Genomic DNA, 27,759 nt, shown 5'->3' with positions numbered 1-27,759 from the left:
TCCTGACCATTGATTACAAAGAATTTATATTATATATATATATATGGCACTAATATTTTCCTTTAAAATAAAAGCCCCGATCTAGAACTATTTCCCCTTGTTCTCGTCAGGACACGCGTGGCCATGTGTGATAAAGTCGTCGTCTCGTATCATTTCCTGTTGAAATGAGGTCAAATAACAATATTTTATTACGCTAAAATAGAGCAATTGATGCCGATATGATGGTTATAGTTTAATCTTATCTTACTTCGTCAATGTTAGCACCTAATATTATCCGGATATTGACGCTAAACGACACAAAAGCGACACAATTTTGAAATTTAAATTTGTTGACAATCGAGTTTAACGTTGGTATGAAGCCCGCGTAGCTCAGTCGGTAGAGCATCAGACTTTTAATCTGAGGGTCTAGGGTTCGAGTCCCTACGTGGGCGTGAAATTTTTTTTTTTTTTTTGGTCAAAATAGATAATATAAACATGGATACAATTTATTTACACTTGTTTAATAATTATACAATATTCGTTTTTCTAAATATATTTTCATTTTAACAGCATAAAATATGTAAAAAAAAATCGTTTCACTCTGGTGTATTTATTATGATAAAAGACATTAGTTGAAATATCAATCAATATCTTTAATTGATAGTTTGGTTAATTAGTATTTTGTATTTTTTTCCTAATCATCGTGGTGCCAATACTGTTTTAACATATTCTAGAACATATAGGTATTGTGTGTATAATATATACACAGTCACACAATAGATAACCCTAGTGTATATTTATGTACACCTATAGGGCGGTCTGTTACCGCTGATAAAACCACGTTCCTCAATACTCGGGTACAACAGGTTCTATGGTGTAATGGTTAGCACTCAGGACTCTGAATCCTGCGATCCGAGTTCAAATCTCGGTAGAACCTTAGACTGTATTTTTGAAAAAGAAACCATTTCCTACCTACTTTTTATAAATTATTGTCATTGGGAGTGTGCTTTCTTTACGTATTACATTTATTTTGTGTAACTTTTTGTTTGAAAGCAGTATACAATATTTCAAAATTACTGCAGTATGAATAATGCAAAGCATGCAAAGAGGAAAATATTTATTAATTAGTTATTGGTTTTATTTCTTTAATAAATTCTTCTTATTATTTTTATTTGTTTATTTTTTTAAGAAATGGCAGTAAATCCTCAGAGGAAACAGTTTGAAATTCAGTTAAATAACTATGTAATATGCATTGTACTTAACTATTCCACTGAATTACAACGTGCAACACATTAATCTTGTATAGTATGACGATTGTATCTTATAATATAGTTGTAATATATATGACATGATTTTGTTACATTTGTGAATTATTAATACCCAAAAATAGACCATCACGTCAGTGTATTATTAGGTGACAGGTTACCGTATGGAGTTGACATACAAAGCGTATACTATGGTTCTATGGTGTAATGGTTAGCACTCTGGACTTTGAATCCAGCGATCCGAGTTCAAATCTCGGTAGAACCTCATTTCTTTTAATCACGATCCTCATTTTTTTGTGATATGATATTTGATACAATTCTATAATATGCTTTAAATGAACTGTGAGGAGATTATTTTTAAGGATAAAAAAAACCCATCAGGACTCACATTGATATTTCATTATGTGATATTCAGCAAAACTGTGATATTGTTTGATTTAAATTGATTTAATATGTGATTTATATGCACTGTGAGGAGCCTTCTGGGCCCCAACCCCGGGGGTATTATTTGCTGGGAATATTAAAAGATTATTGTTAAAGATAAAAAAAAGCACTCTGGACTTTGAATCCAGCTATCCGAGTTCAAATCTCGATAGAACCCCATTTCTTTTAATCATGATCCTCATATTTTTTAGGTTAATTAATATGAAAAAACTTCAATTGTTTGATAAAGAATTTTCATACAGAAAGGCGAAAAAATATCCCTCACATTTCATAATTTTAATGGTATTCGGGCAAGCGGATTTCGGAGATCTACTTGCTCAGTTCTAAATCTAATTGGTTTTGATTTCTTTTATTCATTTTAATTTTGAATTTCATCGAATTTAAATAAATTGATATTGACAGGAAGGTACAGAATGGCAATTGAACATCGATATATTTAAGTACATACACGTACATGTAGCTTATAAATTAAATTCCAGCGCTTTGTTTGATTTCTTGAATGTCTGAAAATTATGGTGGCTCATTAGGGCCAAGTATCAAATCTCGCATTCTCGCACTCTCGACCTTGGCTTTGGTCGAAAACGCGAGAATGCGAAAACGCGACGGCGAGGGAGCGAAAACGCGAGAATGTGAAAGAGCGAAAACGCGAGAATGCGAAAACTCGTCTGAAAACAATATAAAATCACCAGGTCCGTCTTGATTTCATAAACGGACAACACCGGTCCAACTGGTCCGTAGAACGAAAACGGTCCACCACGTCACTATTAGGTGACTACTTCTCTCAGCGACCGGAAACTGGTACTACATTGTAAGTATATGTTTACGAAGTTTCAGTGGGTGTCGAAGGTTCCCTTTTGTGGAGAGTGGTAGCAATTACCGAATACAGGCGACATGTATTACCACTTAGCACTCAGGACTTATATATACAGCATATTGATGCATATTTAATATAGACGTGTAAAGTGAAATCTTAATAATGCGTTTCGTGAATAGGTAAATTAAATGAAATATTTATATGATAGTTAAATTTACAATTGATCACTTAACTGGTTTTATACTTCAAAATCCGTGAGATTTAGATGAGAGCGCACATTCGTCGAAACAATTACATGTAACACACTAGTACTACCAATACACCAGTAGTTCTTCTAGAGTAGATAAAGACCACATGCACAACCGGTTCTATGGTGTAATGGTTAGCACTCAGGACTCTGAATCCTGCGATCCGAGTTCAAATCTCGGTAGAACCTGATACCATACTTTTTACTGATCATTTTCTTTTTTTTTACTATTGAAATAATACACCATCTATTTACCAACATTATGATAAATAATGTATTTCTACACGTGTATCAACGTATAAAAATGATGTGATCAATTAAAGTGAACACGAGCGGTTTACGTGTATACTTACTATTAGATACATACTTTATATAAAAATGTATATACCCAGTGGACGAAGTGTTCATTTACGTCGTATAATACAACATAATACCAAGTAAAAACAGAGACATTTAACAAACATCAATCGTATCAATAAGGACCCTTCATTCTCATCAACGTTAGATGATAGAGTATTCCTTCAGGGCAAAGGACGCACGTAACATAAGTAAACGTTATCGATATACGTCACACAGGTAAATCGCATTAGATATATACAGTATACACGTAGATAAATCATACACTATCTCTCATATATAGGTTCTATGGTGTAATGGTTAGCACTCTGGACTTTGAATCCAGCGATCCGAGTTCAAATCTCGGTAGAACCTTCTTTTTCTGGAAAAATTGTCATTAGTTACAAAAATTTAACATTTGACAATTTGCTGTCGTTAGACCTACATTAGTGTCTCAGTATTAATGTTTATAACGATGTATATAGTATCTCAGTACTAATGTTTATAACGATATATATAGTATCTCAGTATTAATGTTTATAACGATATATATAGTATCTCAGTATTAATGTTTATAACGATATATATAGTATCTCAGTATTAATGTTTATAACGATATATATAGTATCTCAGTACTAATGTTTATAACGATATATATAGTATCTCAGTATTAATGTTTATAACGATATATATAGTATCTCAGTATTAATGTTTATAACGATATATATAGTATCTCAGTATTAATGTTTATAACGATATATATAGTATCTCAGTATTAATGTTTATAACGATATATATAGTATCTCAGTACTAATGTTTATAACGATATATATAGTATCTCAGTATTAATGTTTATAACGATATATATAGTATCTCAGTACTAATGTTTATAACGATATATATAGTATCTCAGTACTAATGTTTATAACGATATATATAGTATCTCAGTATTAATGTTTATAACGATATATATAGTATCTCAGTATTAATGTTTATAACGATATATATAGTATCTCAGTACTAATGTTTATAACGATATATATAGTATCTCAGTATTAATGTTTATAACGATATATATAGTATCTCAGTACTAATGTTTATAACGATATATATAGTATCTCAGTATTAATGTTTATAACGATATATATACGTTACTCTAAGTTTTCAGTAAAGTGGGGAAAAAAAGACGACGGTATATTATTTATTATCAATATTTTCATTTACTATAGATTACAAAAAGACTGATGGACTGTGGACTCCACACCATGGCATAAGTTACTAGTCATTCGGTCCAGGTAAACTAAATCGATTTATAGGGATCGGACCGCGTCTTTAGTATTCTAAATGTAGTGCTCTATGTCCATGTAGACGGTTATGTCTCTAGACAGAGTCCAGCGATCTGAGTTCGATTCTAAATAGGACTTGATAAATCAATTAAACAAAACAAGTCTAGTACTGAACTAGAATTGGGGCGAGGACATGCATACCTTTATATATACATTCGTATGGTTATGTAGGTACTAGCACGGACTTAGCCGCCAGTCGACGGTAGTAGAAACACAGGATAGACAAAGAATTTGTGTTCAACCGGTTCAATGGAGTAATGGTTAGCACTCGGGACTCTGAATAGGACCTGATACGTCGATACTGTTGACTGATCTTTTTTTCTTTTCTTTTTTTTTTGCCATTGAAATAATACACTTTTCCTTTTACCAACATTATAATAACACAATACCAAGCGAAAACAGAGACATTTAACAAACATCAATCGTATCAATAAGGACCCTTCATTCTCATCAACGTTAGATGATAGAGCATTTCTTCGGGGCAAAGGACGCACGTAACATAAGTAAACGATATCGATATACGTCACACAGGTAAATCGCATTAGATATATACAGTGTACACGTAGATAAATCATACACCACCTCTCATATATAGGTTCTATGGTGTAATGGTTAGCACTCTGGACTTTGAATCCAGCGATCCGAGTTCAAATCTCGGTAGAACCTTCTTTTTCTGGATGTTATTTACAAAAATTTAACATTAGGTAAATTGCTATCGTATAACCTATATGAAAAGTAATGTTTATAACGACACATTTTCTGTTTTTTTTTTTTTTTGTAAATTAGAAAAAAAGACGACGGTATTTTTTTTTTTTGTCATTTTTTTTGTCATTTGGTAGATAATAAAAGACTGACAGACAGTGGAAGCCACACCATAGAAACCTTTGCGTAAGATTACAAACCATTCGGACCAGATGAACTAAATCGATGTATTTAGGGACTGGACCGCGTTTTCTATTGTACTACATGTATATATATATGTATTTATTGTATTATACTGTAGTATCAATGTAGCTCTCCAAGTCTATGTAGATACAGGAGTCATTAATCTATCATAGACACAATATCTGCGTCCAACTGGTTCTATGGTGTAATGGTTAGCACTCAGGACTCTGAATCCTGCGATCCGAGTTCAAATCTCGGTAGAACCTGATATTATTTTTCTTTCTTAATATTAATACACATTTTTCTCTTTTTATTTTCTTTCATTATCTGCCCTTTGAAACAATTAATACGTACAAATTTTAAAATATATTATTAAATGTACCTTGACTTTAAAATGTAGTTGTCACTAACACTGCCCTACATTGCATGTATGAAGATGATGCAACTCATTGTAACGCCGTTAGCTGTATACGCATGCGCAAATATCTACTTCAGTATTCGACCTCGCCTAAATACTTGTTGTATACAATAATATAGCCAGAATTTCCTCTGCCTTGACACCATGTCTGGTGTAGGAGGTGTCAGGGCCAGAGGAATCTCGGGCTAACAATAATTGTACATAGGGTACTGTGATATGTATATTTTAAAAGGTATCAGTATAAGATATTTTACATAAGAACTACTTTTTCTATAGAAGAAACATACCCTTAATCACAGGGGCTTGATCCCCCCTCCAAAGACCCGGAATGAAAAAATATTACCCCAGTGTCCCGACCCTAGAGTAAAAAAGTAAGTGATCTAGAGGTCGGATCTTAGGTTTTTTTCATTATGGATCATAGGAACGTGTCAAGCCCCTGTGTCCTTAATATAAAACACAATGCCATGGTAAAATATCCGAGGGTAATAACTTATACAACATGTCAATCGTCATATCCAGATTACGGAGAATTCCTTCAGGGCAAAGGGCGCACGTGACATAAGTAAACGACTATCGGTATACGTCACACAGGTGAACAAATCGCATCAGCTAGTTGGATAAATTTTACAACCTACTTTACTTACATACAGGGTTCTATGGTGTAATGGTTAGCACTTTGGACTTTGAATCCAGCGATCCGAGTTCAAATCTCGGTAGAACCTTAGTTTTTCTGAAAAGTGTATGTAATTTATCAACTATTATCGTTTTAAACAACTCAACAGTAATTATAGAGAGTATGTCTAACAGTGTCTTCAGTAATACCAAATATATTTCACTCGTGGGGCTAATATTTTGATATTTTTCACGTCTGTGGGGCAACTGTAATTAAATAACAGAAATCAGGATTATTCTGTGCATTAAGTCCTGATTAACTATCAGATGCATTTATTTCTAGTATTTTGTTACATTATAACCAGTGACATATCGAAAACTATTATATTCAAGCTACAAAAAGTAATTTTCACGAGAACCACTTTTTCTGTTATTTTTCACTAGTGAAAAAAAAATCCTTTTTTCTTATTTGACCAATCAAGTGCTTACACACGACAATGGTGGAACTTTAAAGTTACCCAGGTAGATTTTGCTATAAAATGGCATAAACAGAATATCCAACAGTGTCTTCAGTAATACCAAATATATTTCGTGGGGCTAACATTTTGGTATTATTCACCCGTGCTACGCACTCATAGCAATATAGTTACGAATGCTGATTTTGTTTGTCGTTAGTTATTTAGTGAATACATAAATCGGTTGTACTAGGTGTAATTACGTATGTACGTATAGTTATGCCGTAATCAAGAGATAACTACAAAATGTAAGTCGTAACTGCGATCGAGATAGCTAAGTCGTTATTACGATCGAGATAGCTAAGTCGTAATTACGATCGAGATAGCTAAGTCGTAATTACGATCGAGATAGCTAATTCGTAATTACGATCGAGATAGCTAATTCGTAATTACGATCGAGATAGCTAAGTCGTAATTACGATCGAGATAGCTAAGTCGTAATTACGATCGAGATAGCTAAGTCGTAATTACGATCGAGATAGCTAAGTCGTAATTACGATCGAGATAGCTAAGTCGTAATTACGATCGAGATAGCTAAGTCGTAATTACGATCGAGATAGCTAAGTCGTAATTACGAAATAATTTATGTTTAGTTCGTAAGGCACTTATCCTCTTCAGACGATCAAGCGGGATGAAACAACGATGATTATCATGACGAAATATGTCAAAGACGTCTTTTATTAATGCGAAACACAGGGGCTTGGCACGATTTTTCAAATGATGGTCCATATATATATCACACTATAATACATATATATATATGGACCATCATTTGTAAAATCGTGCCAAGCCCCTGTGATGCGAAATAACTACATAACGACAAACAGGACTCATACCAACTGCCATGTGTACATAAATACATGAATTAAATCGAGGATGGAATATTCTGGAATATAATAATAAATGATATCACTAAAACAATAAACCTTAGTGAATTTATTTGATATAGTGGAAGCATCAACATTTTAATCGCTGCTCGGCCATTGCGGCGGAATTACTTATCTCTGAAAGAAAAGGGGTATTCAACTACGGACGTAGGCGTGATATTGGCAAAATATAACTACTAATTTTACAGTATTCAGATAATGAGTGATTCTCTAAAACATTTGTCTCGTTAAATACAATTCCACTGACAAATTGTTACAACAATACGCCGCTATAGACGGACCTATAAGCAGTATCTGTAACATTCTGATATATATATATTTGAACATTTTATTATCCATGCAAAGTAACGCAAACGAGATCAGATTCTGTTACTATGTTCACATATTGAAGCTTTGTCAATAAACCAAATTATTGTGGTTCAATAGCTACCTTCCCTACCGTTATCACTCCCATACACTAAACGGGTGTGCTGTTCAGCTTTCGGAGAAGCCTTAATAATCAGCTGCAATCCATGTCCTTGTAACTGGATTTTTAAAATGGGATGCATTATAATCATACATTGTGTTGAAACTACTTCCTTATCCAGGTGACAAGAATTACTTGTTTACGTAAAACAACATATTGTCTGAAGATTACTCTTTAGTATTGCTTTTTTTCTTTTCGTTTTTAATATATATTTATACATTCTTTCATCGTTTTTAATACAACACAATAAATATTTGGAATAATACTACAGTGTTCAGTGGAAACGCCTCCTACATTTGTACGTGCAGTTACCTGTATTTTTACGCTCAATATATTCCTGTGTAATCGGAAGTTTTCTGAAATGTCAAACAGTTAAAAGCTAAAAACCTAGCCATGGTACTGATTAATTACGTTACATTAAATTGGATACTTTAGACCAAACTTACTTCCGGTCATACAATACCAACTTCCGGTCGACAGAAACAGCTTATCTGAAATACTACACGAGTAACTGAAGATTTAAATCTACGTGTTAACAGCCTGAGATATAATATCTATCGCCAAGGTTTAGGTACGTAACCGTTTTCATATAGAGTGTTCACGTATCTCCATTTACCGTACAACTGATAACATAAAAAGTCTCGTACTGTATAACACCTCGTAGATCAGTCATGTTATATATACGGGGAATACGAGTTATTTTTGGCCCCGGATATGACGCGACAGGTGGCGTTACTGGTCAAGATGAAGTATGTGATTGGTCAATGTAGAGGTAGATGCAAAATGCAGATATGCAGTTAAAAACGAAACAAAGTTACGATTGAATGCAAGCTGAATAAGTGGATGTATCTTTTCAAATGACACATTAATAAAATTATATTCCTGATTCAAATGCAGTCTTATAATCACCAAAAATGATTCAAACTGATATAATTTTGTTATCCATGCTGAAACGCATTAGTTCGTTGATCTATTTCACCAGCAGTTTTACATTATAACTACCAGCATTAAATCTATGCCGTTTATCTTTTTTTAAAGATATTTCTTGTCTAAATATACTTTACTGAGTAAACTACTTTTGAAAAAAGGAAATGGCCATGCGCATGTTCTCGCCCTGTTATTGCGCCATTTTATTTATCAATTTACTAATATTTCTTTAAAAGAAAACTAAATTCAAATGGAATGCGTCTGTACTAGTAACCAGAATACACGCTGTATGTCCCTCTCTACTTTCAGGTGTCTGTGGATGGCGTGATTTAGGCAGTGTCCACACTAGACCAAATACGTGTTTGTAGTGCTACAAGGTATCGATCAGCTAGCGATAGATATCTAACAAAACTCCTCATTGCATCTCCTCAAAACGAGGCTGGAAGAATAAAATCAGAGTTTGTAATCTGATATAGGACGTGTGTTGTCAGTGTACATCGCGTGTGCTTTGATCCCGACCTCCCTATAACAGAAGATGTATGTGGAGAGGGGGAATTCTATCGATACTTTTATAGTCAAAACTCGAGCATTTCGTCTGGGCCAGGGTCATTAAGACAGTTTGCAGAGTTAAGTAAGACCCGTATGTTCTGATCTGTGACGTTGCCTTATGTTGTGTTTCATGATATATATGAGAGTTCCCATTACCTGCGCCGACACAGAGTGAGAATTCCCCGTAACAACTCCGGCGAGTTATCTCGTCCATCTATAGATATGAAATACATTTGTGCTTTAAAGCAGTGGTTTTTGACAAGCGTGCTGTTCAAACTCGGCAATAACGTATATAAATGGATAGGTTTGGCGTAAGCTTCGATACTTTATGTGCAACCACGTTAGAATATACGCCACATTAGTTCTTATCAAGTAATTTGTCCAAACGTCCCGAATACGGGGATCCGTCGGGATCGTCAGTGCGTTTGACGGTAATGAAAAATTATGTCATGCCAAACATCGAATTATTGTGATAAGAGTTGTAGGATCGATGAAGCTGATGAAATCATGGTTTCCAACGACCCCCGTAACAGTTTTGTGATTACTTCATCTCTTGAAGTAAATCATAAGTATTATGTAATCCATAGATACCCGTACTAAATCTTGTTTTAATCTACGAAGAATCACACAACCAGTATTTTCGTGGTTTGACCATGTGAAATTTTTTGTCAAGCACCAAATAGTAGAATTTCTGAAGAGCTTAAACAAACCAGATATACGATTACAGTAGGATCCTGTAGACCGGCCCTTGGGTAACAAGATCGGGGGAAATTACGGCGCGTGGGTAGGACTATAACATGCGAGGAAATCACGTTTGATATGAACGTCCGCTTGACAATAATTAGTATAAATAAATAAACCTGTTTTCCTTCAGTCTTAGTTGGATTTTAGATGCGCATACTCGCCTAGTATATATAGTTCGTGCGCAATGAAATTAATACAGATAACAAGCTGGGTACGCCACGATCTACAAGAGTGACGTCCCTTTGTTTCCCGGCCTCTGTTAAGGTATACACAGTATGCACTTTTAATGAACGGATTTGGTTATGAACTGGAGTAGAGAAAATGACAAACCAACGGTCAGTAATATCTTAATTGTTTAAGGTAGTTGTAAGGACAATGTGTAGTATGAGTAATTTGTGTACGTCATCATAAAAAAAAAAAAAAAAAAAAAACATTTTCTTTTCAGCCAACTAATAGAGCGTGTATGTTGGTTTGATTGATTATGATAGACATGCTGTCATTTCGACATTATTCGGGTTACCGTAACATTCGGACGAGGTCTCTCCCGAATCACATGATCATTCAATGCGAAAATGTTCTGATGTAAACAAAATGGTCGAACGAAAAACGTGCTCAAAAAAGTATCCTACTTGATACAGTCCCGGCTTTCTGTACCCCAGCAATATCCTATAGTGTTGTTTTTTTTTTATCTCAATCAGGGACGGCTTAATGAAAGAAATTTGCATTAGTCAAGGTACTGGAAACTAGCTCGGTATCGGGTGAGGCGTACATTTATTCACCCAAACTAATTGCAGATGTACAGCTCTGTGTCGATGTCGCCTCGCTTTCAATATACCTGTAGAAGGGGTTATTTTCCTGGTAGGGCACTAGACTGTCCACTGAAGTCATCGAGAGTCAATGACAATATGACAATATATATTTTATTCTCATAAACATATAAAGTGTAGAGAATTATATACATACAAAATTTGTACAGGACATATGATATAATACATCGATACATTTGTTAAGCAAGAGATTATCTTAAATATTGTTGAGTCGTATACTTATTTCTTTAATTAATTTCACAAGTGATTTCAATTCATCGTCTACTACACAATTAAAAAGTGTATTAAATTTGAATGTACTTGGTCTTTCATAATAGTATCTAGATATATATTTTTTTCTGTTTAATGCTATTTGATGATCGCTACAATTAAATAGATAATGGAATTCGTCTCCTATTTCATTCAGGTTACACAGACTACAGATTCTATTTTCTCTTGGGATGTTATTCCATCTTCCGTATTCGATTGGTAATTTAATGTTACAAGTTCGGAATTTACAATAGGAATTAGCTAGCTTAGGAGGGAGGTCAAGTAGATATTTTTCTAAACTTAAATCATGTTTATAAATTCTGTAATTGGTCCCTTTCGGAGAATTGAAAACGTCATTTTTCCAATTACATATGAACAAATTTCTTAGGGTATGAAAAACAGTATTTTTTAAGCAGCGTATACTAGTAAATTCATGGTTTTCAAAAACATCTAATAAATTACATTCTTCAAAAATATTTTTAATATAGTTAGACCATTGAGCATTATAATGTCTTAAAATTTGGAAAAATTTGTTGCTCAATTTATTATGAGTTGAGACCATCATTTTGGCCCAAAATCCAATCATACGAACTTTTATATTTATACTTAATGGAAACCTTCCCAATTCTCCATATATCATAAAGTTTGGTGTAGATGTTTTTAATCTAAGGATATGTTTACAGAATTTCAAATGTAGACGTTCTAAGAGTTTGGTGTCACAAAACCCCCAAACCTCACAGCCATATAGTATAATCGGTTTGATTGCTTTATCAAAAATATCCATTTTACAATCCATGGACAGATTATGATTTCTGCATTTTGAAATAGCGCCATACATGGCCCTAAGGCCTTTTTCATATAATTGTTTGATATTCAAATGTGTAAAACCATTTCTAGTGAAACAAACCCCGAGATATTTAAAATTTTTCACAATTTCTAAATTATTGCCATCATAGGTGAACTGTATATTTCGTGACACCGTTCCTCTCCCAAAAACCATTATCTTAGTCTTGTCAATGTTAACTTTAAGATGCCACAATTTTGAGTAGGTGTGAAATACGTTAAGTTGTGTTTGTAAATCTTCTACTGACTCTGCAAGTAGAATGGTATCATCGGCATACAACATTACATACAACTTGAGATAAACTTGTAGCTCTGTCTCTAGTTTTCCCGCCAAATTAGATAAACCTCTACAGTCATGTGATATTAAGAAATGTTCTAGATCATTTAAAAAGATTGAAAATAAAAATGGGGACAAATTTTCCCCTGGTCTTACACCGGAATTGCAATTAAAAATATTAGAGACAGAACCGCCTTTAATTACTTTGGCCTTAATTCCATTGTACATATTAATTATGACTTTAAAACATTTCCCTCCTATATTACTTGTAATTAATTTGTTCCACAGTCCTAATCTCCAGACACTGTCGAAGGCTTTCTCAAAATCTATAAATGCACAGTACATTTTACTTTTGAATTGTTTTGATAGTTCAATTAAAGAATAGAGTGAAAAAATATGATCAGTTGTGGAATGATGTTTTCTAAATCCCGCTTGGTTTTCTAGTATAAGTTCAATGCTATCTGCATAATTGGTGAGTAGAGATGGACATCTGGAGACAAAAACTATTCATGTGTGAAGTTTGATAGTTTTCTGATATCTTATTAGGTGATGACTACTTTAAACCGTGATTATATTAGGTGGGTGATGACTACTTTAAACCATGATTATATTAGGTGGGTGATGACTACTTTAAACCATGATTATATTAGGTGGGTGATGACTACTTTAATGATTATATTAGGTGGGTGATGACTACTTTAAACCGTGATTATATTAGGTGGGTGATGACTACTTTAAACCGTGATTATATTAGGTGGGTGATGACTACTTTAAACCATGATTATATTAGGTGGGTGATGACTACTTTAAACCATGATTATATTAGGTGGGTGATGACTACTTTAAACCATGATTATATTAGGTGGGTGATGACTACTTTAAACCATGATTATATTAGGTGGGTGATGACTACTTTAAACCATGATTATATTAGGTGGGTGATGACTACTTTAAACCATGATTATATTAGGTGGGTGATGACTACTTTAAACCATGATTATATTAGGTGGGTGATGACTACTTTAAACCGTGATTATATTAGGTGGGTGATGACTACTTTAAACCATGATTATATTAGGTGGGTGATGACTACTTTAAACCATGATTATATTAGGTGGGTGATGACTACTTTAAGGATTATATTAGGTGGGTGATGACTACTTTAAACCATGATTATATTAGGTGGGTGATGACTACTTTAATGATTATATTAGGTGGGTGATGACTACTTTAAACCGTGATTATATTAGGTGGGTGATGACTACTTTAAACCATGATTATATTAGGTGGGTGATGACTACTTTAAACCGTGATTATATTAGGTGGGTGATGACTACTTTAATGATTATATTAGGTGGGTGATGACTACTTTAAACCATGATTATATTAGGTGGGTGATGACTACTTTAAACCATGATTATATTAGGTGGGTGATGACTACTTTAAACCATGATTATATTAGGTGGGTGATGACTTCTTTAATGATTATATTAGGTGGGTGATGACTACTTTAATGATTATATTAGGTGGGTGATGACTTCTTTAATGATTATATTAGGTGGGTGATGACTTCTTTAATGATTATATTAGGTGGGTGATGACTACTTTAAACCATGATTATATTAGGTGGGTGATGACTACTTTAAACCATGATTATATTAGGTGGGTGATGACTACTTTAAACCATGATTATATTAGGTGGGTGATGACTACTTTAAACCATGATTATATTAGGTGGGTGATGACTACTTTAAACCATGATTATATTAGGTGGGTGATGACTACTTTAATGATTATATTAGGTGGGTGATGACTACTTTAAACCGTGATTATATTAGGTGGGTGATGACTACTTTAAACCGTGATTATATTAGGTGGGTGATGACTACTTTAAACCATGATTATATTAGGTGGGTGATGACTACTTTAAACCATGATTATATTAGGTGGGTGATGACTACTTTAAACCATGATTATATTAGGTGGGTGATGACTACTTTAAACCATGATTATATTAGGTGGGTGATGACTACTTTAAACCATGATTATATTAGGTGGGTGATGACTACTTTAAACCATGATTATATTAGGTGGGTGATGACTACTTTAAACCGTGATTATATTAGGTGGGTGATGACTACTTTAAACCATGATTATATTAGGTGGGTGATGACTACTTTAAACCATGATTATATTAGGTGGGTGATGACTACTTTAAGGATTATATTAGGTGGGTGATGACTACTTTAAACCATGATTATATTAGGTGGGTGATGACTACTTTAATGATTATATTAGGTGGGTGATGACTACTTTAAACCGTGATTATATTAGGTGGGTGATGACTACTTTAAACCATGATTATATTAGGTGGGTGATGACTACTTTAAACCATGATAATATTAGGTGGGTGATGACTACTTTAATGATTATATTAGGTGGGTGATGACTACTTTAAACCATGATTATATTAGGTGGGTGATGACTACTTTAAACCATGATTATATTAGGTGGGTGATGACTACTTTAAACCATGATTATATTAGGTGGGTGATGACTACTTTAATGATTATATTAGGTGGGTGATGACTACTTTAAACCATGATTATATTAGGTGGGTGATGACTACTTTAATGATTATATTAGGTGGGTGATGACTACTTTAAACCATGATTATATTAGGTGGGTGATGACTACTTTAATGATTATATTAGGTGGGTGATGACTACTTTAAACCATGATTATATTAGGTGAGTGATGACTACTTTAAGGATTATATTAGGTGGGTGATGACTACTTTAATGATTATATTAGGTGGGTGATGACTACTTTAAACCGTGATTATATTAGGTGGGTGATGACTACTTTAATGATTATATTAGGTGGGTGATGACTACTTTAAACCATGATTATATTAGGTGGGTGATGACTACTTTAAACCATGATTATATTAGGTGGGTGATGACTACTTTAATGATTATATTAGGTGGGTGATGACTACTTTAATGATTATATTAGGTGGGTGATGACTACTTTAAACCATGATTATATTAGGTGGGTGATGACTACTTTAAACCGTGATTATATTAGGTGGGTGATGACTACTTTAAGGATTATATTAGGTGGGTGATGACTACTTTAATGATTATATTAGGTGGGTGATGACTACTTTAAACCGTGATTATATTAGGTGGGTGATGACTACTTTAATGATTATATTAGGTGGGTGATGACTACTTTAATGATTATATTAGGTGGGTGATGACTACTTTAATGATTATATTAGGTGGGTGATGACTACTTTAAACCATGATTATATTAGGTGGGTGATGACTACTTTAAAACGTGATTATATTAGGTGGGTGATGACTACTTTAATGATTATATTAGGTGGGTGATGACTACTTTAAACCATGATTATATTAGGTGGGTGATGACTACTTTAAACCATGATTATATTAGGTGGGTGATGACTACTTTAATGATTATATTAGGTGGGTGATGACTACTTTAAACCATGATTATATTAGGTGGGTGATGACTACTTTAAACCATGATTATATTAGGTGGGTGATGACTACTTTAATGATTATATTAGGTGGGTGATGACTACTTTAAACCATGATTATATTAGGTGGGTGATGACTACTTTAAACCATGATTATATTAGGTGGGTGATGACTACTTTAAACCGTGATTATATTAGGTGGGTGATGACTACTTTAAGGATTATATTAGGTGGGTGATGACTACTTTAATGATTATATTAGGTGGGTGATGACTACTTTAAACCGTGATTATATTAGGTGGGTGATGACTACTTTAATGATTATATTAGGTGGGTGATGACTACTTTAATGATTATATTAGGTGGGTGATGACTACTTTAATGATTATATTAGGTGGGTGATGACTACTTTAAACCATGATTATATTAGGTGGGTGATGACTACTTTAAAACGTGATTATATTAGGTGGGTGATGACTACTTTAATGATTATATTAGGTGGGTGATGACTACTTTAAACCATGATTATATTAGGTGGGTGATGACTACTTTAAACCATGATTATATTAGGTGGGTGATGACTACTTTAATGATTATATTAGGTGGGTGATGACTACTTTAATGATTATATTAGGTGGGTGATGACTACTTTAAACCATGATTATATTAGGTGGGTGATGACTACTTTAATGATTATATTAGGTGGGTGATGACTACTTTAAACCATGATTATATTAGGTGGGTGATGACTACTTTAATGATTATATTAGGTGGGTGATGACTACTTTAAACCATGATTATATTAGGTGGGTGATGACTACTTTAAACCATGATTATATTAGGTGGGTGATGACTACTTTAAACCATGATTATATTAGGTGGGTGATGACTACTTTAAACCATGATTATATTAGGTGGGTGATGACTACTTTAAACCATGATTATATTAGGTGGGTGATGACTACTTTAAACCATGATTATATTAGGTGGGTGATGACTACTTTAAACCATGATTATATTAGGTGGGTGATGACTACTTTAAGGATTATATTAGGTGGGTGATGACTACTTTAAACCATGATTATATTAGGTGGGTGATGACTACTTTAAACCATGATTATATTAGGTGGGTGATGACTACTTTAAACCATGATTATATTAGGTGGGTGATGACCACTTTAAACCATGATTATATTAGGTGGGTGATGACTACTTTAATGCTTATATTAGGTGGGTGATGACTACTTTAATGATTATATTAGGTGGGTGATGACTACTTTAAGGATTATATTAGGTGGGTGATGACTACTTTAATGATTATATTAGGTGGGTGATGACTACTTTAAACCGTGATTATATTAGGTGGGTGATGACTACTTTAATGATTATATTAGGTGGGTGATGACTACTTTAAACCATGATTATATTAGGTGGGTGATGACTACTTTAAACCATGATTATATTAGGTGGGTGATGACTACTTTAAACCATGATTATATTAGGTGGGTGATGACTTCTTTAATGATTATATTAGGTGGGTGATGACTACTTTAATGATTATATTAGGTGGGTGATGACTTCTTTAATGATTATATTAGGTGGGTGATGACTTCTTTAATGATTATATTAGGTGGGTGATGACTACTTTAAACCATGATTATATTAGGTGGGTGATGACTACTTTAAACCATGATTATATTAGGTGGGTGATGACTACTTTAAACCATGATTATATTAGGTGGGTGATGACTACTTTAAACCGTGATTATATTAGGTGGGTGATGACTACTTTAATGATTATATTAGGTGGGTGATGACTACTTTAAACCGTGATTATATTAGGTGGGTGATGACTACTTTAATGATTATATTAGGTGGGTGATGACTACTTTAAACCATGATTATATTAGGTAGGTGATGACTACTTTAAACCATGATTATATTAGGTGGGTGATGACTGCTTTAAACCATGATTATATTAGGTGGGTGATGACTACTTTAAGGATTATGTTAGGTGGGTGATGACTACTTTAATGATTATATTAGGTGGGTGATGACTACTTTAAACCCTGATTATATTAGGTGGGTGATGACTACTTTAAACCCTGATTATATTAGGTGGGTGGTGACTACTTTAAACCATGATTATATTAGGTGGGTGATGACTACTTTAAACCGTGATTATATTAGGTGGGTGGTGACTACTTTAAACCATGATTATATTAGGTGGGTGATGACTACTTTAATGATTATATTAGGTGGGTGATGACTACTTTAAACCGTGATTATATTAGGTGGGTGATGACTACTTTAAGGATTATATTAGGTGGGTGATGACTACTTTAAGGATTATATTAGGTGGGTGATGACTACTTTAATGATTATATTAGGTGGGTGATGACTACTTTAAACCATGATTATATTAGGTGGGTGATGACTACTTTAAACCATGATTATATTAGGTGGGTGATGACTACTTTAATGATTATATTAGGTGGGTGATGACTACTTTAAACCGTGATTATATTAGGTGGGTGATGACTACTTTAAGGATTATATTAGGTGGGTGATGACTACTTTAAGGATTATATTAGGTGGGTGATGACTACTTTAATGATTATATTAGGTGGGTGATGACTGCTTTAAACCATGATTATATTAGGTGGGTGATGACTACTTTAAACCATGATTATATTAGGTGGGTGATGACTACTTTAATGATTATATTAGGTGGGTGATGACTACTTTAAACCATGATTATATTAGGTGGGTGATGACTACTTTAAACCATGATTATATTAGGTGGGTGATGACTACTTTAAACCATGATTATATTAGGTGGGCGATGACTACTTTAATGATTATATTAGGTGGGTGATGACTACTTTAAACCACGATTATATTAGGTGGGTGATGACTACTTTAAACCATGATTATATTAGGTGGGTGATGACTACTTTAAACCGTGATTATATTAGGTGGGTGATGACTACTTTAATGATTATATTAGGTGGGTGATGACTACTTTAAACCATGATTATATTAGGTGGGTGATGACTACTTTAAACCATGATTATATTAGGTGGGTGATGACTACTTTATTGATTATATTAGGTGGGTGATGACTACTTTAAACCATGATTATATTAGGTGGGTGATGACTACTTTAAACCGTGATTATATTAGGTGGGTGATGACTACTTTAAACCGTGATTATATTAGGTGGGTGATGACTACTTTAATGATTATATTAGGTGGGTGATGACTACTTTAAACCATGATTATATTAGGTGGGTGATGACTACTTTAAACCGTGATTATATTAGGTGGGTGATGCCTACTTTAAACCATGATTATATTAGGTGGGTGATGACTACTTTAAACCATGATTATATTAGGTGGGTGATGACTACTTTAAGGATTATATTAGGTGGGTGATGACTACTTTAAACCATGATTAAGAACAAAATCATAACAAAATAATGTCTTCACTAACTTTCTGATAAAAATTTCAAGATAATTGCTCTCTAAACTTTTCGATATAAAATCACAGCTTTTCTCTATACAATATACTATTGTACAGGATCACGTCTAATGTCTCAAAGTTAACTGATAAACTGTTCAGTTGACTTTTTCTGTAAGTGTGGGTCGGCGAGACAACACATTCATTTGTATGATCATCCCTACTCTCATGTGATACACCGGTAGATATTTACACGAGCTGGATTTTAAATTACCTCTCTTTACATTTACAAGCTATTTGTGTTACTCAGTAAATTGTTTTTGACACGAGTTTTGTAATTGTGACACCTTTTGTGCTACACAGGTGCGAACGTCGGCTATCATTTCGTACATCAATAACTGTATCTATCATTTATAAAACACCTGGGGATTGCATTGTTCGGCAAGATATGTACTCCTTACACTCTCAAATTGAAGTGAATTTTCACACCTGTTCCATTCTAAGCAGTATGCTGAAACACTGAAGTGTTTTGCCTAATATCGCCAAGGTTGGTGGACTATGTAAATCTTTGTGTACTTAGAACTCAGTAGATATATGAGATTTAATGGATCGAATCATAGATAGTTTTTTCTTTTTCTCTCTCTCTCTCTCTCTAGCAAAAAAAAACAACAACAACAACACACACTTCGAGACAAATTTGATATGAAATGAAAACAAATTTAAGATGCGTGTACTTTTGATCACATTACTGAGAAAACTTACATTTTGACAGATTTAAATGTCAAAATAAGGAGGACAAAATCAAACGGAGACAGCCATTTTGTTGCGCCATTTTCAATATTCCTTAAGTATCGCCATTGACCATTTCATGACGTCACAATCGATTTCTAGCTGGCGCAACCAATGCAAAATGCTCTGTAATTACACTAGTGACAAAAACTGGACAACAGACAAACCATGTATGTGATAAAGATAATATTAACATAAATTATACAAATCCAGTACTAAAATTCCAGGTGAGACATATGAACTGAATCAGACTGAACTCAATGCTCTGCCAATGTCATTGGAAAGAAAATGTCCTCTTTGTTGTGATGGTAAACCAAATCTCCGGCTTCACAACGAGTAATCTACAAGTATCGCACGCATATACAGAATGTATCTAAACAAGTTAGAGAGATCTCGCTTTAATAGGCATTATAGAATTGGAGATATCCCTAGTAATCGAATAGACATTTTAAAAAGCATACGAATCTTTGACTCCCTGCCTGATACTGAAGCATGACAGGCCTGATCAAGTTTTGTGATAGATGCATACCTTAAACATTTTAATGTTTATAACAATTTGAATTTAATAGAATTTGTATTATATAAAAATCCTCCATTAGTTAGATTTGTTTTTAGAAGTAGAAAGTCTAAGTAAACTGTGTCCTGCCACAGCCTTATCGGTGGCTGGTTGTATTTGGGATAACGCCCAGCATGGAGAGATACTTAAACTTAAATGCCTGCTGCAGTCTTTACTTATTATTCAAATATAGAAAATTTTCGCTGCACCAACTCTCGAAATGACACTCAAGGTGAAGATTCGCGACGTTTTCACAATATAAGGGCCATTTGAATACTGCTGCAAGTTTGAATGAGTTATCGTCGCTTTATTGTCGAAGTGGCTGAATTATGCAACAGCAAAACGCACTGCATTTAAATCGTTCCCATGGGTACGGTTAACTGTCTAGTGGAGGACAACACACATTATGCAAGCCGTAGATCCTCATTTCAGAATTTACCCCCAAACCTATCTGACTCAATCCTTTTAATCACTGGGCCGATGATTCCCGTTTACTTTTGTCCTGTTGATTATAAATTCCTTTAGAACAATCGATTTCACTCAGATGCTTGTAAACTACGAAAATGTCGTTTCTGAATATGCAGATATTCCTTCCAAACCGTTATTTACACAAAGATGGTCGACGTAAAATTTCTGAATAGAAAGTGACGGACATGAAATCGACAACTGAAATAGGGCAAGCTGGGTTCTCCGGATAAATCATGCCGGAATAAAATCACCATATCGCGTGCATCCGAAACATCTGATGAACGGTTTAAATTCTTTAAGATATTTGGTCACGTGAGATTTGTGTCATCATAATTCCTTTCTTTTCTTCCAAAATCGAACCAAGAAACAAATTTGTAATTATGCCAACATGATGACATTGCAAACCAAGTCTTTTAAAGCGCACGGCTGATTCAGAGTTTGGCAACCATGTACAATGACTGTCATTACATAAAACATTCTTATGTCCGAACCAGGCCTTTAATTAAGGGCCCGCTTAATACAGTTTACGTAAGATTTATGCCGAGTGTTTCCTTGTGAGTGTTTGAGAGCTAGCGATCCACCGCTGATTCATAGTGTACCATATCCGGGAGCTGTTCGCTGTGCCATCTGTCGGGCATACGCACGTGTTAAAGGGACGAATGATCAACGATTGCAAAGCTTACAGAGAGATATAATGTCAATGCAGTAATGATCAAATCGAAACTTCCCAATACATTCCACATCGGTATATGCTGTCTTCATTTCCTCTGTAAACAGATTAGGAGGCGGTAAATGTTCTAAAATATGAGTAGAGATCAAGTCGTAATATTATACAATACAGGGTCATGTATTTGACAACAGATATTCCTTTTGAGTAATACAGTGCATACTGATTTTGCTCTTCATCTGATAGATGTCAAAAAGACCTTGCCGGGCCCGTTTTTTTTCTTAGAAAGGTGATGCAATATAACTCCCTGTACTGTCGTGGTAGCGTCATTGGACAGGAATCGTCATATCAATTGCTCTTGATAGCATACAACCAGTCTCACGAATTTTTTTTGATGGGATAGTCACCAGCTACTACAAAGATGCCCTTTCCAAAACGACCGTAATTCTATTTTTAGCTTAGTTTGTTATGAACACTAGGATTTATGGATAATCACATACTTGTACATATAATTACACAAGAAGCCAATACTCAACTACATTTTGTACACAATTCTCACTTTTCACAAATTTCATGTTCTCGATGTTTACAGCAAACTCATAACTGAGACCGACGATTTTTTCATATGTAAAATATGCAGCAGGGAGGCAGTGTATTGGTGAACATTAAATGCCACAGACATAGTCTAAATCAATCTTATAGCACTACGTTGTAATATCTGATTGTCAACAAACAAACATCGATCCGATCTGGTTAAATCACGTTCCTGGAGAAGATATCATTTTCATTCCAAAAAAACAATCATCTTTGTTTGACAAACAATCCCAAATTGCAGCCAGATGCGATGACAGAAGTTTCCTCTGGCTTCATAAATTTTATCTCTTGTTCCGTAATATGATTATGACAAAATACAAATCGTCGGCCAAAATGGCCTTATCGTTCGGATTACCTCTTCTCGTATGACTCTCGGACTTAATCGTGTATTAGTTACATTCCCACTGGAGTTATTGCGTCAGAGCGATTGTCCCTTCAGAGAAAACGTTATAAAATAAATATGATTAGCTCTTCATCGTAACTTCAAAACAGTTTGATAAAGCAGAAACTATATTGAAACTTTTCGCTAAATTAATCGTTGCCTGTCAAGTTTCGATGACAAATGGGTACTATACCAGGGGTAATGGCTTCACCGAGGAGAATTAGAATTGAGTGTATCACCGAATACACGTCTTCAAACCCTAATCGGTGTCTACTTCAACTCCGGGTGATTTCACGATCACCCTAATTCGAAATTTAATTATTTTTCATTTTGTTGGTGCAGCGAAGCGTACAGGAGATGATATTTAGCGAGATTGTTATGTTATAGTAGTCAATTTTTATAATTGATGTGCAATTACTGCATGCACTGTTTGTAATGAATACTTAACTTGTGCTAATATATCTTCTGATTAAAACACAGGAGGATCTGAGGCAGAATACCATTATGTCTGGCAATGTCAGACGTGTACACGTACTACAATCTGTACAAATCAGACTTTTATATACCAGCATCATTAATACCTTTAGGAAACAAGCAGCGACCAACAATTCAATAATATACGTGTTTTTAAAACCGATGAACCCTTCTTTTCACTTACTGTCCGTACCGTAACAGAAATTTAGGATGGTGTACGATCGTGTCTGAACCCTATAGGATCATCATTTGTAGTTAAGGATGTAGGACTCTATGATCACCACACATATAGCATAAGTTCTAGGTCAGGACGCTAGGATCACCACATATACATCATAAGTTGAAAATGTAGGACTGTGAGATAATACATCGTAAGTTTAGGAATTCAAGATGTAGGACGCTAGGATTATCACCAATACATCATAAGGTTTAGGTCAGGACGCTAGAATCACAATTTCTAAGTTTAGATGTAGGACGCTAAGATCACCACCCATACATCATAAGGTTGAGGTCAGGACGCTAGAATCACCATTTCTAAGTTTAGATGTAGGACGTTAGGATCATCACCAATACATCATAAGTTTAGGTTGGGACGCTAGAATCACCATTTCTAAGTTTAGATGTAGGACGCTAGGATCACCACCAATACATCGTAAGGTTTAGGTCAGGACGCTAGAATCACCATTTCTAAGTTTAGATGAAGGACGCTAAGATCACCACCCATACATCGTAAGGTTTAGGTCAGGACGCTAGAATCACCATTTCTAAGTTGAGATGTAGGACGCTAGGATCACTTATACATCATAAGTTTTAGGTCAGGACGCTATAGAATCACCATTTCTAAGTTTAGATGTAGGGCGCTAGGATCACCAATACATCATAAGGTTTAGTTCAGGACGCTAGAATCACCATTTCTAAGTTTAGATGTAGGACGCTAGGATCATCACGAATACATCATAAGGTTTAGGTCAGGATGCTAGAATCACCATTTCTAAGTTTAGATGTAGGACGCTAGGATCATCACCAATACATCATAAGGTTTAGGTTGGGACGCTAGAATCACCATTTCTAAGTTAAGATGTAGGACGCTAAGATCATCACCAATACATCATAAGGTTTAGGCCAGGACGCTAGGATCACCACCCATACATCGTAAGGTTTAGGTCAGGACGCTAGAATCACCATTTCTAAGTTTAGAATAGGACGCTAGGATCATCACCAATACATCATAAGGTTAAGGTCAGGACGCTAGAAACACCATTTCTAAGTTTAGATGTAGGACGTTAGGATAATCACCAATACATCATAAGGTTTAGGTCAGGACGCTAGAATCACCATTTCTAAGTTTAGATGTAGGACGTTAGGATCATCACCCATACATCATAAGGTTTAGGTCAGGACGCTAGAATCACCATTTCTAAGTTTAGATGTAGGACGCTAAGATCATCACCAATACATCATAAGATTAAGGCCAGGACGCTAGGATCACCACCCATACATCGTAAGGTTTAGGTCAGGACGCTAGAATCACCATTTCTAAGTTTAGAATAGGACGCTAGGATCATCACCAATACATCATAAGGTTTAGGTCAGGACGCTAGAAACACCATTTCTAAGTTTAGATGTAGGACGTTAGGATAATCACCAATACATCATAAGGTTTAGGTCAGGACGCTAGAATCACCATTTCTAAGTTTAGAATAGGACGCTAGGATCATCACCAATACATCATAAGGTTTAGGTCAGGACGCTAGAAACACCATTTCTAAGTTTAGATGTAGGACGTTAGGATCATCACCAATACATCATAAGGTTTAGGTCAGGACGCTATAGAATCACCATTTCTAAGTTTAGATGTAGGACGCTAGGATCATCACCAATACATCATAAGGTTTAGGTCAGGACGCTATAGAATCACCATTTCTAAGTTTAGATGTAGGACGCTAGGATCATCACCAATACATCATAAGGTTTAGGTCAGGACGCTATAGAATCACCATTTCTAAGTTTAGATGTAGGACACTAGGATCATCACCCATACATCATAAGGTTTAGGTCAGGACGCTAGAATCACCATTTCAAAGTTTAGATGTAGGACGCTAGGATCACCACCCATACATCATAAGGTTTAGTTCAGGAAGCTAGAATCACCATTTCTAAGTTTAGATGTAGGACGCTAGGATCACCACCCATACATCATAAGGTTTAGGTTGGGACGCTAGAATCACCATTTCTAAGTTTAGATGTAGGACGCTAGGATCACCACCCATACATCATAAGGTTTAGGTCAGGACGCTAGAATCACCATTTCTAAGTTTAGATGTAGGACGCTAGGATCATCACCAATACATCATAAGTTTTAGGTCAGGACCCTAGGATCACCACCCATACATCGTAAGGTTTAGGTCAGGAAGCTAGAATCACCATTTCTAAGTTTAGATGTAGGACGCTAGGATCATCACCCATACATCATAAGGTTGAGGTCAGGACGCTAGAATCACCATTTCTAAGTTTAGATGTAGGACGCTAGGATCACCACCCATACATCATAAGGTTTAGGTCAGGACGCTATAGAATCACCATTTCTAAGTTTAGATGTAGGACGCTAGGATCATCACCAAAACATCATAAGGTTTAGGTCAGGACGCTATAGAATCACCATTTCTAAGTTTAGATGTAGGACGCTAGGATCATCACCAATACATCATAAGGTTTAGGTCAGGACGCTAGAATCACCATTTCTAAGTTTAGATGTAGGACGCTAAGATCATCACCAATACATCATAAGATTAAGGCCAGGACGCTAGGATCACCACCCATACATCGTAAGGTTTAGGTCAGGACGCTAGAATCACCATTTCTAAGTTTAGAATAGGACGCTAGGATCATCACCAATACATCATAAGGTTTAGGTCAGGACGCTAGAAACACCATTTCTAAGTTTAGATGTAGGACGTTAGGATAATCACCAATACATCATAAGGTTTAGGTCAGGACGCTAGAATCACCATTTCTAAGTTTAGAATAGGACGCTAGGATCATCACCAATACATCATAAGGTTTAGGTCAGGACGCTAGAAACACCATTTCTAAGTTTAGATGTAGGACGTTAGGATAATCACCAATACATCATAAGGTTTAGGTCAGGACGCTATAGAATCACCATTTCTAAGTTTAGATGTAGGACGCTAGGATCATCACCAATACATCATAAGGTTTAGGTCAGGACGCTATAGAATCACCATTTCTAAGTTTAGATGTAGGACGCTAAGATCATCACCAATACATCATAAGGTTTAGGTCAGGACGCTATAGAATCACCATTTCTAAGTTTAGATGTAGGACACTAGGATCATCACCCATACATCATAAGGTTTAGGTCAGGACGCTAGAATCACCATTTCAAAGTTTAGATGTAGGACGCTAGGATCACCACCCATACATCATAAGGTTTAGTTCAGGAAGCTAGAATCACCATTTCTAAGTTTAGATGTAGGACGCTAGGATCACCACCCATACATCATAAGGTTTAGGTTGGGACGCTAGAATCACCATTTCTAAGTTTAGATGTAGGACGATAGGATCACCACCCATACATCATAAGGTTTAGGTCAGGACGCTAGAATCACCATTCCTAAGTTTAGATGTAGGACGCTAGGATCATCACCAATACATCATAAGTTTTAGGTCAGGACCCTAGGATCACCACCCATACATCGTAAGGTTTAGGTCAGGAAGCTAGAATCACCATTTCTAAGTTTAGATGTAGGACGCTAGGATCATCACCCATACATCATAAGGTTGAGGTCAGGACGCTAGAATCACCATTTCTAAGTTTAGATGTAGGACGCTAGGATCACCACCCATACATCATAAGGTTTAGGTCAGGACGCTATAGAATCACCATTTCTAAGTTTAGATGTAGGACGCTAGGATCATCACCAAAACATCATAAGGTTTAGGTCAGGACGCTATAGAATCACCATTTCTAAGTTTAGATGTAGGACGCTAGGATCATCACCAATACATCATAAGGTTTAGGTCAGGACGCTAGAATCACCATTTCTAAGTTTAGATGTAGGACGCTAGGATCATCACCAATACATCATAATGTTTAGGTCAGGATGCTAGAATCATCATTTCTAAGTTTGGATGTAGGACGCTAGGATCACCACCCACTCATCATTAGTTTTAGTCAGGACGCTAGGATCATCACCAATACATCATA

At 35.0% G+C, this 27,759-nt stretch overlaps 8 non-coding genes across 8 annotated transcripts; all 8 read left to right on the top strand.

Moving 5' to 3' along the window:
• Positions 1 to 358: 358 nt before the first annotated feature.
• Trnak-uuu lies at positions 359 to 431 on the top strand. The gene has a single exon. It is a non-coding gene; the product is annotated as a tRNA-Lys (tRNA).
• Positions 432 to 844: 413 nt separating this feature from the next.
• On the top strand, positions 845 to 916 carry Trnaq-cug. The gene has a single exon. It is a non-coding gene; the product is annotated as a tRNA-Gln (tRNA).
• Positions 917 to 1,437: 521 nt separating this feature from the next.
• Positions 1,438 to 1,509, top strand: Trnaq-uug. Its single transcript has one exon. It is a non-coding gene; the product is annotated as a tRNA-Gln (tRNA).
• Positions 1,510 to 2,866: 1,357 nt separating this feature from the next.
• On the top strand, positions 2,867 to 2,938 carry Trnaq-cug. Its single transcript has one exon. It is a non-coding gene; the product is annotated as a tRNA-Gln (tRNA).
• Positions 2,939 to 3,388: 450 nt separating this feature from the next.
• Trnaq-uug lies at positions 3,389 to 3,460 on the top strand. Its single transcript has one exon. It is a non-coding gene; the product is annotated as a tRNA-Gln (tRNA).
• Positions 3,461 to 5,025: 1,565 nt separating this feature from the next.
• Positions 5,026 to 5,097, top strand: Trnaq-uug. The gene has a single exon. It is a non-coding gene; the product is annotated as a tRNA-Gln (tRNA).
• Positions 5,098 to 5,510: 413 nt separating this feature from the next.
• Trnaq-cug lies at positions 5,511 to 5,582 on the top strand. The gene has a single exon. It is a non-coding gene; the product is annotated as a tRNA-Gln (tRNA).
• Positions 5,583 to 6,384: 802 nt separating this feature from the next.
• Trnaq-uug lies at positions 6,385 to 6,456 on the top strand. Its single transcript has one exon. It is a non-coding gene; the product is annotated as a tRNA-Gln (tRNA).
• Positions 6,457 to 27,759: the final 21,303 nt, after the last annotated feature.

Source organism: Pecten maximus, chromosome 9 (genome assembly GCF_902652985.1).
Source record: "Pecten maximus chromosome 9, xPecMax1.1, whole genome shotgun sequence".
NCBI lineage: Eukaryota > Metazoa > Mollusca > Bivalvia > Pectinida > Pectinidae > Pecten > Pecten maximus.
The sequence above is the reverse complement of the archived record's forward strand: the minus strand, read 5'-3'. Positions and strand labels throughout refer to the sequence as shown.